This window comes from Tamandua tetradactyla, chromosome 26 (genome assembly GCF_023851605.1).
Source record: "Tamandua tetradactyla isolate mTamTet1 chromosome 26, mTamTet1.pri, whole genome shotgun sequence".
NCBI classification, from domain to species: Eukaryota; Metazoa; Chordata; class Mammalia; order Pilosa; family Myrmecophagidae; genus Tamandua; species Tamandua tetradactyla.
The window spans coordinates 11977988-11990975 of NC_135352.1; positions in this window are offsets into that span (position 1 = coordinate 11977988).

Below are 12988 nucleotides of genomic sequence, written 5' to 3' on the forward strand. Positions count from 1 at the left end.
GGAGGTACAGAAAGAGAAAGAGGAAGGAGAGAGAGGGAAGGAGGGAGAAAAAGGGAAGGAAAGAGAAAGAAACAGAAAGCAGGAAAGAGAGATGGAGAAGAACGGAGTGAATGAAAGGAAAAGAAGGGAATGGAAGGGAAGGGAGAAAATTGAAAGGTAGAGATGCATTGCCTGGGTTGAATCTTGACTCCTCTCAGAACCTAAGCAAGCTATTAAACTCTTTGAACCCCTGCTTTCTTGTCTGTAAAATTGGTATAACACTAGTACCTGTCTCCCTGGGTTGCTGTGATAATAAATAGAGTTGCTATATGTAAAGTGCTTAGAACGGTGCCTGGCACATAGTAAGGTATATGTATGTGTTTGCTGTTAGTCAGGATGATTACCATAAACAGTACTCTTCTCAGACTGTGACTGAGGATGGTAACCTTTAGTGTTACCGGCTGGTAGCTGCATACTTGAGACTGCCTCTGCCTTCCCGTACCCTTTTCCCTGTGTGTCTCTTCTCTTCTTCCATGGACACATTAGTCATCTTGGATTAAGGGCCCAGTCTAATCCAGTTTGGCCTCCTCTTAACTAATTACATGTGCAGTGACCCTATTTCCAAATATGATCCCATTCTGAGGCACCTGGGGTTAGGACTTCAACCCAGTTTTCTGGGGGGACATGATTCAATTCGTAACAGATCCCAATATGAGTATTCAATGTGTGGACATATAAATTCTGTCCTCACGTGTTCTTAAGGGCATGTTTTAGTGTTTAGAGAGATAAAAAGAAAGTCAATCGATAGCATCAAGGGAGCCAGATACACCAGGGTAATCAAATTTAGATAACCAGTTTGTCGGGGCTCTTTTGTTTCCTGGCATAAATTGCTTACTCAGTTGATACTGAATGAATATGCCCATTCTGGAGAGCATTGGTGCTATACAGATTCAATACCTTTTTAAGTAAATGCATTAAATTGATATTTATATCTGAGTTCCTGTGAAGTTTAAAAGGCAATCTGAATTATCTCTTACGTGCAATACCTTTATAGTTTAAAATGTCTAGCCTTTAAGTTTTTTTCCCCTTAAGAAGGAAAACACTGTTGAATTATTTATAAACATTTGTAAGCAGAAGTGATTTTTGAGTCAGATAGCAGGAAGCCATTTCCAAAAAGTTTAAATGAATTCTTTGAAATCACAAGATCTTACTGTGGCTGCCTCCCTTGCTACTTTGGTCCATCTTCATGCCATGAGAAAAACTTCATATCTTTGGTCAACCAGATGTACAGGAAGGTTTTATGAAATTATCAGGAAATCAAATATTTAGGGGTGGCTAATAGGACTAAAAATTTCACCTTAAATTTTAAATCTCTCTGTTACAATCAGTGCCTTTATTGTTAATTTTACCCCCTCAGTAACATTCAAAAACAAATTTGCCTGATGTCTACTGGCAGATTTGATATTCATAAATAATTTTCAGATGTTAAAAAATGCAGTTCACATTTGCTCTCTTTATACGATGCTAAACAATTTTAATGAAAATTATTCTCTTTTCCACTAAATTATTTGATGAGATTAAGAATGAAGGCCTCCATTTGATCAAAAAATTGAGTTGGGGCGGTGCAACAGTGGTTCAGTGGCAGAATTCTCACCTGCCATGCCAGAGACCCAGGTTCGGTTTATTTATAAAAGTAAAAACTGAGTTGAAGTGTCATGCCCAGGGTAGTATGGAAAAGACAGAGTTGTCCTATGAAGGAGAAAATGGGCAACCAGTAGAGAACCAGCAAGTCAAATTTTATTCAAACTGAATTTAATTTACACCCAATATTTATAAAATGCATTTTCAAAGGTATTTTATGTCGCTCAAAGTTATAAAATGTAAATATCGTATAAATTATGTAACCAGGAAAAAATGGCCCAGAAACCCCTTTCCTTTCAAATAAGCATCTGCTGACAGAGATACAGAGATATCTACAGGAATCCTATAAGTCCCTTCACTTTCTCATGCAGCTCCTGCCATTCACAGCACAAAATCACAGAGTCAGGTGTTCCTGCTGGCTGTCTCCAAGTTACAGGCTCACAGGGGTCAAAAGGGTAATGGAGGGGTCAATACTAAGGCATCTGTCAGCTTGGACAAATGAGATAAAGGGGGAGAGATTTCCACCTTGCAACACCCATAAAATTGCATACTTCAATTATGATGTAGTTCCAAACAATTAGTATATTCTAGAATGTGCTCTTCCAAATTTTTAGAAATTTTTATCTTTCACAAATGCACCATCTACGTTTTGTGTTGTTTTTACCAAAGTACATTGACAAATGAGTTGTCTACCCGCAATAGACTCCTTTCAAGAATGGATAAAACAACTAAATAGATCAACAATGAATTAGAAAACTTGAGCAATACTCTAAACCAACTAAACCTAAAAGATGCCTATAGAAGACTGTTTCAAACAACAACAGAATACACATTAGTCTTGAGTCCACATGGAACATTCTCCAAGATAGACCATCTATGGTTTAACTGATGAGCTAGACCATGAAAAAAGTATCAATAAACTTAAAAGGACTGAAACCATACAATGTATGGTCTCTGGCCATAATGGAATGAAATTAGAAATCAAGAATGGAAAGAAATTTGTAAATTAACAGCTATGTGGAAATTAAACAATATTCTCCTAAATAGCCAACTGGTCAAAGAAGAAATGAAAATTATAAAACATTTTGAGGGTGGTGCAACAGTGGCTGAGTGGCAGAATTCTTGCCTGTCATGCCAGAGACCCGAGTTTGATTCCTGAAGCCTACCCATACCAAATATATATATATATATATATATGTATATATATATAAATATACATATATATATACATAGAGAGAGAGAGAGAGAGAGAGAGAGAGAATAATCAAAATGAAAACATAAAATATAACAACACTGGTTGATCTATGATGGAAACTTCAGTTGAAATTCTATTTAAAATGCAATTTAATCATTTGTATCTCTTTTAGTCTCCAGTATTTTAGAGCAGCTAGAAGTAAAACCTTAAATTGTGAAATTGTAACCCATGTCAAAGTCTGAAACATGTTCTGCAACTAATTGTGGTACTGTGCTTTGAAATGTATAGCTTCTTTGTATATATGTTATTTTTCACAAAAATAGAAGGAAAAAAAGTTGATTGTGATGGTAAAAAAAGTATTTACGCCCTATAGTCTCCTATATTCTGGAGCAGCTAGAAGGAAAAATATGAGAGGATGGTATGGTAGCCCCTGACAAACTCTGGGATCTGTCCTGTAACCACTTGTTGAAGAGTGCTTTGAAAATGATTGCTTTTTATTTCTTTGCTTTGTATATATATGTTATACTCTACAATAAAAACAAAGTTAAAAAAATGCAATTTAAGTGTGTAGGTTCTATCACAGTGGCAATATCCCAGCACAACCCATATCTTCTTTTGATTACAACTAAAAATTCTTGTCAAAGTATTAAAAAAGTAACTACTTGGTGACTTTTAAAAGTAAGCCAAACAATCAGATTGTGGAGTGGAGTCAAGACTTGGAGAAGCAGCTGTCACTTGATTTTCTCTTTTTAAATTTCTTGTAGATTTGCCCTTGGGTCATCCTGCAGAAAGTCACAGTGGCAGTGGTGGCAGGAGCCTTGGTAGCTAATTCCCTGAGAGAAACTCTACTTTCTGGTCAGAAGATCCAGGAATAAAAAGCAAAACAAAACAACAACAACAACAAAAAAAGCCAGTCCCTGAAGGCTAGAGAATATGGTTGAACTCAAAAAGAGCCAGACTAAAGGACCCTCTACTTCTGTGTATATTCTCACACAAGTCTCAGCCTAATTCCTGAGCTATGCATGCACAAGAGAAACCCAAATCAGGATACCAAGATTTAGAAAATGTTACTGAGATTAAATCACTTGTACAAGTTTCAGACTAATCCTGGTAAAAAACACTAAAATTCCAAAGAGATATAGACAAAGAGCCAATATATAAATTAAAATGAAACACTAAAACTTAGTTGGGGAGAATAGGGGGAATAGGAGGATGAGAGGAACAAAGAAAGAACAGGAGAAACTGAGGAACAAAATCTGAGAGGGTAAAGAAAACAAAATGATAAAATGGTATGCATAATTCAAACCATATCAAGGATTACAGCAAAGGCTAATGATTTAAACACCTCCAAACAAAAGACAGGAATTGATAGGAGCTTAAAAAAAAATCATAATGTATGCCATATATAAGACATATTCTTTAAATATTAAGAAATAAATAAGTTGAACATAAATGGATATGAGAAAAGATATTACTATGAATTCAGGAAGCATAAGAAGACTGAAGTGGCTATTTTATTTTATTTTATTTTTTACATGGGCAGGCACTGGGAATCAAACCTGGAGTGGCCATTTTAATATAGGATAAAATAGATACAAGGCAAAGCGTATTACCAGATACATAAACATTTCTTAATGGTAGAAAGGACAACTCATCGGGAGGGCATAGAACTATCAATATAAGCAACAACCCCATAAAATCACCTCAAAATAAGATGACAAAAATTGACAGAATTAAAAGGAAGAAATAGAGAATTCCAAAATAAGAGTAGATTTTATCAACTACCTCTTAGCAGTTGGTACAATATCAAAACAAAACAAAAATCATTAATGACATAAATCTGAACATTATCAACCATGGTGATATAATTGTTCTTTGTAAAGTGCTACATCCAATAACTGCAGAAAGCATTATCTTCAAGTACACATGGTACATATATTAAAACAATCCATATTCTGAGCCATAAAACAGTTCTCAATAAATTTAAAAGGATCAGAATGATACAGATTTATTCTAAGACCACAATGGTATTAAAATAGAAATACATAAGATATCTAGGAAAATCCCATTTATCTGGAAATCTAAAAGTATACTTCTAAATAATTAATAAGTTAAAGTTAAAATCATTGGGGATATTAACAATATTTTCAACATATAAAAACATCAAAATTAGTGAGGTGCAGCTAAAGCAGTACTTAGAGGTAAAATTGTAACTTAAAAGTTATTGTATTAGAAAAGAAAGTTTGAAAGCCAATGAATGGCCTAAATTTACACTTTAAGGAGATAGAAAAGAACTGCAAGGTAATTTGAAAGTAAGGAAAGAAATATGAATGGTCTAAATTTACACTTTAAGGAGATAGAAAAGAGCTGCAAGGTAATTTGAAAGTAAGGAAAGAAATAAGGATAAGAACAGAAGTCAATGAACAAAAAACAAAGACCATAGAGAAAACTAGCAAAGCTCAAAGCTGACTCCGGAAAAATCGGCTAATTAACAAACCCTTCACTAGAATGATAAGGGAATAATTAGAGAGCATAAATCACAATATCAGAAAAGAAAATGTGTTTTATCACCACATAATCTCACAAATGTTAAAATAGTAAGAGAATAATATGAACAAATCTATGCCAACAATGTGACATTTGACTTGAAATGGACAAATTTCTTGATAACTACAGCTTACAAAATTGACACATAAAGAAATAGAAAATCTACATAGCTCAAGTATTGTGAATAGCTCAATCATGTTAATGATTTCTCAAGGGTATATATAAATACGTCAAAGCCAATAAAATTATACTTTTAAAATATGTGCACATTGATTACACCTTAATGAAGTTAGGAGGAAAAAGAAAAAAACTAAAGTTTGTTTTGTCAGATCTGTCAACATTTTCTTATATATTCTTCTGTTTCTAAACTAATATATCTTTGCCATTCCAATGTGCAGTGTTTATTGGTATTTTCTTTTTTTTTCTTTATTACTTACCTACATTAGAATTTTAAATGAGAACTTAGAAAACAAACTGACTTTAAAGGTATATTGGAAGAATACAGACCTTATTGAGCTGTACTTATTTCTCTTCCAGCATTTGAAAATGAAATTCTCTATGAAAGAGAGTGATAGCTTCAAAACTCCAGATCCATGCATGAGGGATAAGTTGGTTTTAGTTTTCTCAGTCAAAAAGGAGAAAAAAAAATAGATGTTTGTGTTGGGAGAGGAAGGATGTCTCTCCAGCCATCAATGAAACTTATTTGGTTTAGGAAATTTTTATTTGAATTGAGAACTTAAGTCATAGATTTTAGAATAGTCCTTATTTCAAATAGTCTTTTCTACTTCATTCATAAACCATCAAAACATTACTACATTTTAAATTTTATGACAACTTTTTTTTTTTTTTTTTTTTTTTTTTTTTAAGAGAGAGGGAGGAAGGGAAGGAAAGAAAGACAGAGAAGGAAGGAAGGATGGAAGGAAGGGAAACATCTTTAAACATTTTCTTGTTTTATTATATTTTGTTTGTTTGTTTGTTTTTTACATGGGCTGGGGCCGGGAATCGAACCGGGGTCCTCCGGCATGGCAGGCAAGCACTCTTGCCCGCTGAGCCACCGCGGCCCGCCCTTATGACAACTTTTAGTACCCAAAATAGCATAAAAATGTAAATAAAAAAATAGAACTAGGTGGTAAACCTAGAAATATAAATACAATTTCTAGGTGGTAAGCAATGGTTTATATTAAGCAACATAATTTTAGACTCTGTCAGAAATTCTTTAACAATACATTATTTAATATTTTTCAGAGCTTTGATTTATCCAATCTCATATGGTCATTGCCCCTAGCAATAATATTGAATCTTAAAATATTGGAGTTAGTTTGTGACCTTTCCTTTATGAGCTGGAATGTGTTTCCTACTGAGCTGCACTTTCATAACATAGGGAGCCTAAAAAGATCCACGGTATAATGCAATGTGGACATTTTAGGATTTGCCATCACACTCAGAATTAATTCACGATTAAGTCCCTTGCTTTTTAAAAATTAAATTGAATTATTCAACTCTTAGAACCACAATTTGTTCATCATAAAGTGGATATAGTAATGCCTGCTTTGCAGTGTTAAGACTATGGTAACTGTCCATGAAATTCATTTCAGTAAACCTCATGTATGGCCATGTACAAGGATCTGTATTTGGAACTATGTGAGATATAAATGCAATTTAATTTCTCAAGTCCTCTAGCTCTTTGGGATCACTTGATCCCAAATAAATTAATTAAATCTCAGAAACCATGTGATATTGAAAGCCCAGACCCGGAAGTATTTCTGATGATTGCCTGATGGTAAGGGCTTATATTTCCTTTATTGCACCTGCAGTCCATTCTTTTGAACACCTGCTCCCAGCTTTCCCTTGGCTCCCTCTTTCTCACTTTCTTTAGTTAAAGTCCTTTCCCTTTACCCTTGACCCAAGCATGGGAAAACACCCTTCTCCTTGATTACCACTAGACACCACTAACACAAGACTTGTGTGTAATAAACTCTCACTCAAGTTTTGAGTTGAGAAGTACCTATGAATATGTTCAATATGTTCTCATATGCAAACACCCTAACAGCTAATCCTGCTACCATCATCTGAGAATTATTCCTGGTTTTGACTGACCACAATCTAGCATTTTTCCCAAAGATTCAATTATAGCAAGTTGATTCATTCTCACCCCTCGTCTGCTCTGACATGTGATCGGCACCATCAACTTCCCTCCCTTTTTTAAAGAAGAACAGAAAGATTATAAGGGACAAGGCCAGGTCACATATAGACCATTCTATGATGGAAACATAATTTACCCCTTTCTTGAAATTTCTTGCCAAGAACAGTCAATAACAATCAGTACATACTCCTCAACATTTTTTACCAAAAATGTGGCCATTGAATAAGATGGAACTCCAGTTTTCCTACCCTTGGTATCAGTTTTGCTGCCACCAATGGTTAAGTCACTGTCATACATTTTAGATCATTGTTACAACAGCATGCCACTTAAATAATAAAGGAATTAGAACCGTGAGCACTAGCTTTTCTAACATATAAATTCCCAGATCTCACAATAAAAGTTTATTTGCTCATTCACATAAAATCCAGTTGGCGCCAGGAGAGGGCTCTGTTCCACATAGTAATTCAGGGGCCCAGAGAGACAGAGTCAATGCCATCTTCTACATACAACTTGCATGACTCCCATAGTTTCCATGGATATTTTCATCTTTTAGAATATGGAAAACAGTATGGATAATCATGCAGGGAATTTTATGGGCCAGGCCTGAAATGATATACATGATTTCTTCCCATGTTCTATTACCTAGAACTCCATTACAGGGCCAAATCTAACTGCTCAGCAGACTTAGAAATGCAATCTGTCCCAGAAGAAACAGAAACCAGGTTTGCTGAATCCATCAATCTGGTTATTGATATGATGATTCAAAGATTTTTAATTTTTTATTGTGAAAAATAACATATATACAAAAAAGCAATACTTTTCAAAGTAGACTGTAACAATTAGTTATAGAACAGATTTCAGAATTTCGCATGGATTACAATTCCACAAGTTTAGGGCTTTAGTATTAGCTACTCCAAGACACCGGAGACTAAAAGAAATATGAATATAATGATTCAGCAGTCATACTCATTTGTTAAATTCTTTCTTCTCTGTTATAACCCCACCTTCTCCTCTGATCTTTCTCCCCTTCTTCAGGGGTACTTGAGCTATGCCCAGACTAATTTTATCATGTTGGAAAGGGCTGTTGAGAATATGAGAGAGAGGGATAGAACTGGTTGATGTTGTGGAAAGACTGGCCCCTTTGGGTTTCAGGATTTATCTGAACTAGGATGAACCCATCTGGAGGTTATAGATTTCTGGAAAGTAATCATAGTGCATGAAACTTTTGTAGAATCTCAGATAGAGTCCTAGATGTTCTTTAGGGTTGGCAGGAATGGTTTTGGTTGGGGGTTAGCAAACCATGGTAAACAGCAATATCTAGCTGATGCTTTCATAAGAGTAGTCTCCAGAACAGCCTCTCGACTCCATTTGAACTCTCTTAGCCACTGATACCATGTTTTGTTTCAATTCTTTTCCCTCTTTTGGTCAGGAAGGTGCCAGGGCCAGACACATCCTTGGGAGTCATTTTCCACATTGCCAGGGAGACTTTCACCTCTGCATGTCATGTCCCATATAAAGGGAAGGATAATGATTTTATTTGCAGAGTTGGCTTAGAAAGAGAGAGGCCACATCTGGGAAACAAAAGAGGTCCTTTGAAAATAACTCTTAGGCATAACTGTAGTTAGGCTTAGCTTCTCCACTACAGTAATAAGCTTCCCAAGAACAATTCTTAAGATCAAGGGCTTGGCCTATTGACTTGAGAGTCCCTAATAGTTGAAACAGTATCAGGGGTTTCCCTAGTGGTAAAGTTTAATGGTTCCATATTTTTTCTCTTATACTTCAACGGACTTTACCAATACTTTTTTATTATGATTCATAGAGTTTTAATGAAAGTTAGAACTTAGTGACTTGAGAAGCAATGTATTATAATAGAAAGAGCATAGACTTTGCCATCTGATAGCTCTAGACATAAATCTAGACTCAGTCATTTATTATTTATGTGACCTTGGTTGATTTAATTAACTTCTCTGAGAACTCAATTTCCTAGCCAGGAAAATGGGAATTTAGTACTTATTTTCATAGAGCAATGATGAAAAGTAAATGAAATATTGTGTTTAAAAGCTTAACAAAGTACCTGGACAATGTAAATGCTCAAAAACTCTTAGTATTTATATCAGAATTATTGAAAGAACTTAATGAAGAGCCAGAAGTTCAACCTGATATCAGTTTCACTTTCCTTATTAAAAGTATTAACTCATAGCTGATATTTATAAAAGCTAAAATTATCAAATAGTTCCTTCCTAGTATGATGACATAATTAGATCTCCAAAAATCAGTGAAAATTGAAATATATTATATTTAAAGATAAATGTTCCTTCACAGATGTTCTAAGTAGAAGAAAACAATGGATCATTAAGATACTTTCATAATAGTAAGACTTTCACACTTGCAGGAGTATATACCAAAGGTACCTAAACTACTTTTTATATAAGTTGGGTTGGCAGGATTCATTAATTTTGTTTACCTCACGACAAAATTGCTGTTAGGACACAAAGCTAAAATATTTCCTATCTTTCACTTGCAAATAGAAAATTCTGGCCTTCAGCAAAAACAGGCTCAAAAAATAATGCATTTCAGTGTGGCCAAAGCTTCAGGTGTCTTCAAAAATCACAAAAAAGGGGTCATGGCATAAAAGGTGCCCGTGACAATACCCTGCCCAGGTATGTGCAATGTCTGTCTCTTTGGACCAAACCAATATATCAATATCCCCTCACTTTTCTACATTTAATCCCTCACTTTTCCACATTTAACCCAAATTCTTCATTTTGTTAAAAGTGTTTCTGAAAAATCCAAATCCCATAAAAATAGAAAAAAAAATTGTTGAAATGTTCCAAACAATCAAATAGAATGTGATATGAGCAGGTTGTGTGTGTGTGTTTGGGGGGGGGGGGGCAGTGAGAGAGAGAGAAAGAATCTGTTTATAGGAGTGATGGAAGGGACAGTAGGTGAGTTTCCTGGAAATGAATCTAAATTATTAATATAAAAGTAAACTCATTTGGAATGTGACCGTTATATCACTTATGAGTTGTTGCTATGTATAGATTTTACTACTCCTGTTGAGATTTCAGGAAGATCATTTTCCAGAATCCATTGTTTTTCTCTTCTGTCTGTAGGTTGAGCCCACATTTAATCGTTGATTTCTTAAGGAGATTTACTCATGTCCAGAAGCAGAGAGATAGAGGGAAGGTGCATAGGCATAAGGGAGGCAGGAGATATGTTAATATTTGCTTGCTTTCTATTGTGTTGGTAATGTACACAAAGGTATTACGTAAGCATGCTGCATTTCTGAAGCTGCTCTTTTGACTCATGAAGATCAGAATTTTTTCCTGCCTTCTTCTCACCACTCAAAGAATCAAAGTTTAAGGGCCATTTGGGATAAGCTACTGACAAAAACCATAAAATACCAAATGTACACATGTAAAGTTGAGGGCTGAAATCTAGGCAACTTCCTGGCTAGTATAGGAAAGGAGCCCCAGTAGGAAGTGAACATGAATTCATTCCGATCATGGTCAGTAGGAAAATCTAGACCAAAGGGGAGTGAGCCTTGTTGGGTGAAGAACAAGGTTGAAAGGCTTAACCTAATTGTGGTACCAGGAATATTACATAGGCTTGAGCCAGGACCAAGATCATCTGCATGGTAGTCATGTAAGAAGAGCCTCACTATGGCTTGTTTCTCACCCACCCACCTGCCCAAGGTCTTTCTATTGGAAGTTATCCTCTACCTGATGAAGACCTTAGTCCTAGATAAAAGCCAATACATTCATGATACATTCCCCTTTAACAGTGTCTTACAATTATTAGAATGTTTTCATGAACATATCTCATGTGTTCTTCACAATAATCCTGTGAAATATCACACTGAGAATTAATAGCTCCATTTATAGGTAGGAGAAACTAAGTCCCTTAAATTGTCAATGTCACAGAAAGCAAAAGGACCTGAGCTGCCACCAAGCTCTCCTAATCCTAGCCTAGTGATTTCAAGCAGTTGTTTCTCTCTTGTAAAGAGAAAGGATCCTCATTCTCTCAGGATGAGCCACTCAACCAGGCTTGAGTTCTTCTGTAGGATATGTGGAATATGGTGGCATCCCTGGGTCCCTCTAGAGACTTTTGTCTCCCAGCCATAGTCAGCACTGGAGTTCTAGTTTCCTAGGTCCCCAGTGAGCCAAGGGCAACACAAATCATGGCAGGACCAGAGAGAAGAAGATACCCTCACCACTGATATTCACTTTTTGCAGAGCTTAGAGGACCCAACAAATTCAATTTGGTTCATTTCAACAATATATGGAGAAGAATTTACCCTTTTATCGTAGCCCTCAACCCAGCCAGGCCCACTGAAGAGGAACATGAATGAGAGGAGACATCAAGGACAGATGCTGTTTGTAAGCTATCTGTGGCAGATTAATTTCCCAAAGAAGGACAAAGGAATACCTGCCATCCCACATTCTCCTCTATCCATGTGCCCTTGACAATTTTCCCACTAAGCAGTGGGTGAGTAGGTTCCAATCCCTTGAATGTGGGAAAAATACTGGGACTGTGTTTACCCGTGAGGTACAACAGAATCAAAGCTATATGACTTCTAATGCTAGATCATAAAAAAGTCACACTTTCTTGGGATGCTCACTCACAAAACCCAGACTCCATAACTATGAGGAAGACTCTTTGCAGAGGGAGCTCATGCAGCAAATATCTGTAGGTATTCCAAAGAGCCCAGCTGATGTCCCACGCAATGGTAAACATCAACTCAAGACATGTAAGTGAAGATGCCTCCAGATGATTCTAGCCACTAGCCATTGAATGGCTATGGACTTTGAGTTTTTCCTAGCATAGGCCCAGTAAATATGGAAGAGACCAGCATCCTCACTGTGCTCTCTTCAAATTACTGTTCCACAGAATCTATGAATATAATATAATATTATTTTCCAAGTAAGTAATGAATCTTAGGGATCTGAAAAAAAAAAAAAAACAATAGTTCAGGGCAATTCTGAATCTTTTTCCAGCAGAATGAGATAATACATCAAAACTATTAACACATCTTAAATTGGGTTCACCAGAAACAGAATCTGAGATAGTGATGGGGTGCAGGTTTATTGGGAAGTGATATTAAGAGATATATCTGTAAGGAAGGAAGGAAGGCAGGTTGGGGCAGAGGGCGAAGCTGACCCACAGTGTGGATGGAGCTCTGGCATTAGGACAGCTCAACAGATGTGTCCCAAATTGAGGCAAGGTGGCTGGGTCTTTGCAATGCTGCAGATCACCACCTAACATGGCACATAAACCTGGGTAAGGCAGTTACTTGTGGTTGAGTCCAATTCTCAGTGAAAGGACAACTGTGAGCCATCAGCAGCTGATAGTCCCACGTATAGGAGGTTGATGTGTCAGCTCTGAAGAGGGAATCTGGGCTGGGCACCATAATATACACTACTACTCATATCCTACACCACTCTTACCCACTTCTTCTTTTAGAAAGTTTACCCCATCTGAGA